This window comes from Salvelinus namaycush, chromosome 20, assembly GCF_016432855.1.
Source record: "Salvelinus namaycush isolate Seneca chromosome 20, SaNama_1.0, whole genome shotgun sequence".
Classification (NCBI taxonomy): domain Eukaryota; kingdom Metazoa; phylum Chordata; class Actinopteri; order Salmoniformes; family Salmonidae; genus Salvelinus; species Salvelinus namaycush.
The window spans coordinates 33,871,344-33,876,317 of record NC_052326.1 but is presented as its reverse complement, the minus strand read 5'-3'; positions in this window follow the sequence as shown (position 1 = coordinate 33,876,317).

The following is a 4,974-nucleotide window of genomic DNA, read 5'->3' as shown; positions in this document are numbered from 1 at the left end:
TGAGTGTGTACGGCAGGCCCTGCCGCTCTCGCACTGACAATAAACACCACCGTTCCTGCGCCTCCAGTCAGATACTAATAACACACCACATTTATCCCCATAAACACACTCAGTGCAGCCTGAAGACAGAGACGTGTGCGTGGGGATGTGTTTTGTTTCACATCAAAACCTGACAACCATGTCTCTGGATTTCTACTTTAGAGACAATAGTAACATAGAACAGGTTTAGTTAGATTTTTCTCCTTTTCTTCATGTGTGATTTCTCATCGACATTCAGTGCAAGCCTGGCAGAAACACCGAGCACAGGGATGTGTGACTGACACAAACTCGGCTTTGATTCATATTGCAGGTGTGGTATTTATAGTGTCTCTAAAAATACTTAGTTATGCAGAAAATAAAACAGCATGTCAGTCACTGTGTTTCATGTCTGCATATTTTAATCATGAACCAATGCATGATCAAAAGCCTATCTGCCATTACAACTTCTAAATTAGTTAACTTAGTCAGTGTGGGAGAAACTAGGTACTGGATACAATATAATGTGAGTATCCGGTGAGTATCCGGTTGGTATGGCTGTTACTGTAAGAAAATCCCCTACCTCTAAGATACTGTTCTAATAGCCACGATGATATATATAGTATCCAAGACTAATGGCATCCTCTCTGCAATGCCTCGGCCAATCAGAGCACCATCTCAGTGATTTGTACACTGTGACTGAACTGTAACATCAAGGCTTTATATTTCCTCCTATTCCTCTTCTCAGGGCTCAGGGCCTGGGAATGGACAATAAGAGATCTGTCATCTCTCCCCCTCTATCCATCAACCTGTCTATCTATCAATCTGTTGGTCTGTCTGGCTATACACTGTATCTTTATATCCAGCCATCTATCAGGTTATATATTATGCCTCTCTCCCTTTCCTTCTCTTCTCTAAAATTGGAGGAGACAGGCGAGGTAATCGCTGTTTTCACACTGAGGCTATAAAAATCACACCTGGCACCAGGCTCCTGGAGTGCTGACAGCTCTGTGGGGGCTCGTATCCGGTTTGACCGACCGCTACCTCAGTGTGTGTGTATGTGTGTGTGTGTGCGTGTGCGCGTGTCCATGGGCGCACGTGTGTGTATGTGTACATGCGCGTGTGTGCTTGCATGTGTGTGTGTGATGGGGGAAAAACGATTATGACAGGGGACACCTCCAATGGAAATTGTGAACAAAGGCCAGAGGTGCCCTCCCTCAGCATCAAAGCCCAGAGAGACTACCAGGCTGTCCATCGTGGCCTGAAGGCCTGAAAACAGAACACTCACTGTCAGTGATGAGTGTAATGAAAGTTGTCACACTAAACAAAATGACATTTCCCTCAGCCCACAGAGTGGTCTGAATGAAGGGAAACAGATGTTGCTATTTCATCCTCTCACTGACACAGCAGCACCAGGCACTGTTGACTTACACAGGGCCCCTTCCTCTTAGCACTGCTGTTGATAGATACGGTTGCTAAAAGCTGTTTAATCCTGAATGGAAAAAACATTATCGCTGCAAATCCTACAAACTATCCATATCCTGATGGCAATCCTTCAGTCATTCCAAAAGCGTTGTCTGTCGTAGCCTTACCCGCTATAAAGTGAATGGGGGAAAAAATATATTTTTTACTCCCCCTGGTTTGAGTGAAACTCAAGTAACCAATAGATTGATGTTTCTGTTCCTGTGAAAGTGACCAAACTGCTTAAAGAGTAGAACAGTTATGGGGGGATTAAGGCTATAGTCTGCAAAAACATCCTATACTATATACAGTATATCCTGTTTATACTCATCATCTACAGGATGTACATAACAATGCCTCAGGAGCAGACATAACAAGCATTGTTTTGGGCTTCCTGGCCAGTGACCCCTAGTCAGGTGCAACACTTGTCTGAAGAGACCAAACTGCTTAACTCAGATACACAGAGATTCAGTGTTCACACATTGTTTGCACTTAACCCAGAACTACAACAAAGAGAAACACAGGTAGAGAAGAGGGATAAAGGGGAGAGTGTAGAGATATGTCTGCTTTTACACTCACCTATCATATCGCACTACACAGACGAATGCCTGTGTTACAGAAGGAGACCCAAAGCCCTGCATGAAGCCTAGTTTTATAGTGAGTGTGTTTGGTTGGCCCTGGCCCTTTGTGTGATAGCATGAGAGGTTTTGGTGGATCTGAGTTTCATTCCCTCCCTGACAAAGGCGATTTACATTTTTGTCATTATCCAATGTGACTTACAGGAGCAATTAGGGTTAAGTGATTTGCTCAAGGGCACATCAACAGATGTCTTCACCTAGTCGGCTCAGGGATTGGAACCAGCGAACTTTCGGTTCCTGGCCCAACCCTCTGAAACGCTGGGCTACCTGCCTCTTCATTCTGTCACATCCTTTATGTGCTTGAGTTTCTTAAAACACACAAGCACGCATGCACACGCACAGTATAGAAAAACATACACACACTCAGGCACCATGTACACCAAAAACATACACACAAAAACACAAACACAGAGTGGCGAATGTTCACCCAGCTTAGTGCCTGCCCTTTGATAAAAACAGCCCTGGGGTTCAAAGGATAACACATGCAAGTAGAGCAAGATGTAATTTAGAGATATCATCAGCAATGTCTTTTAATGCCAAGGCCTCATAAATACATGCATTACTCTATGTTCCCAGACAGCACAGGGACTAATGAAGCAGTAGGGCTCTCTGTCTGTGGCCACATAGAGCGCACTGATTTTGGAGAGGAGACTGAGAGACACCCTGTTTGGATGTCTGAACGGAGGTCTGGAAGTCTTAGACCCTTCATGAATGCTCTGTTTCCTGTCCTGCTGAGCTTTTCCTAACAGAATTAGGTTTCCTTGGGCTGAGTCCACTCTGCCAACGTAAGCACTCACTGTTCCACAAAGACTTCAATAGCTAAAACCTTCTCAATTTTCAAATCGGGACACCAAAGTACACAAAGGCAACCACATGAATAAAAAACAAATGGCCAAATAGCTTTTTTCCATTGGAGTATGAATGAGTGTCTGTCTTCAGTATCCATTTTGCTCAGTGACTTAACCCTCGCTTTCCAGATGCTCTAACCAAGTGCCACTGGATGCTTCTGCCAAGAGGAAACTGGGTCTAATGACAACATGATAGCACCTTTTACAGGGAAGAATAATGTGTTTCTCCTCATTCATTTGTCCCTCTTCATTGGGTGTAAAATGTGAGCAGTGTTTCTCAAACAGCAGCCGCACTACCACTACAGGCTCCCTCACAATCTTGCCGTCACCATGGTGACCGGCTATGCCACCGGCATGTCTGTTTCATACCCAAATGAGGAGACAGCTGTGTGTGCCATTAGGCCACCGTAGAGCGAAGAGCGACAAGAACCACCGCTAGCACAAGACCACAACCATAAACATCCATATGACCAGATTAAACAACTGACACCGTCAAACGAAAAGGCTGATAATTGCTATACCAGCAGACAATGGCTCCACTATAGCGCAGCTGTGATCAGTCTACAGCTGCCAAAACAAGCAAAAAGAGACTGCTGTTGCCTAGTAGAGTCTACTGACTAGAGCTACCAATGCACAACAGCATGTATCCTTCCCAAACAACATCTATTACCGCTGCATCACAGTATATCACAATACAGCAACCACAGCCAAACCTAACATTCCATCACTATTATTAGTCTAGACGCAATGCTTCTAAATTACAGTTCCATACTGGAGCCCCCAGCCCACCATGTGCTGCTGACCGCCGGCCGGCCTGCCAGTCATGTGTGTACCTGATGGGCACGCCATGTCCTTGCTGCACTGGCTTGCCTGAGAGGTAGTCTGTTCCTGCTGCTTTGACCTGCTTGAGGCACCCTGTTTTGTCTGCTTTGGCCTGTTTGAGAGGCACTCTGTTCCTGCTGCATTGGCCTGCCTGAGAGGCACCTGGTTTTGGCTGCTTTGGTCTGCCTGAGAGGCACCTGGTTTTGGCTGCTTTGGTCTGCCTGAGAGGCACCTGGTTTTGGCTGCTTTGGTCTGCCTGAGAGGCACCTGGTTTTGGCTGCTTTGGTCTGCCTGAGAGGCACCTGGTTTTGGCTGCTTTGGTCTGCCTGAGAGGCACCTGGTTTTGGCTGCTTTGGTCTGCCTGAGAGGCACCTGGTTTTGGCTGCTTTGGTCTGCCTGAGAGGCACCTGGTTTTGGCTGCTTTGGTCTGCCTGAGAGGCACCTGGTTTTGGCTGCTTTGGTCTGCCTGAGAGGCACCTGGTTTTGGCTGCTTTGGTCTGCCTGAGAGGCACCTGGTTTTGGCTGCTTTGGTCTGCCTGAGAGGTACCCTGTTTAGGCTGCTTTAACCTGCTTAAGAGGCAACCTGTTCGGGCTCCATTAGTATGCAGGCGTCTCGCTTCACATCACACAGGGCTTTGGTGCTAGAGGCAGAGCAGAGGAGGAGGAAATGTTTCTGTTCAGTCAGAGAGAAGAAGAAGCGGGAGAGGACAATCTTGTATGTTTCAGTAGCTGAAGCCAATTCCTAACGGAACAGAGATGGTGCTGACATTAACTATTTCTCTCTCTCACGCACATGCACACACACACACACTTTGGCAAAGTCCTTTAACACTGCAGCAATATAGAGACTCAAGTCCAATAACTCAAGGGATGCCCCATGTGGGACAAAGCATAAAAATCTCTCAGAATAATGCCCATTCATTCATTCCCTACCCAGAAATTAGATGGGTAGAGTTAGACAAACAGCTGCCTCAATCAGAAACGTCTTTACAAAAACCTCACAATGGGGGGATGTGTTTCTCTCACCCCTCAGCTCGCAGTCACAATGGGAGAGGGTCGAGCTGGAGCACCCAAGTCGCCCACAGCCTTCCCCCCTCAAACACCCCACTGACCTCCAAAACTAGAGCGCACAGTGCAGTCAGTCCCAGGCTCTCTTAATGGGTCTCGGCGACTTGTGAACACACACATGC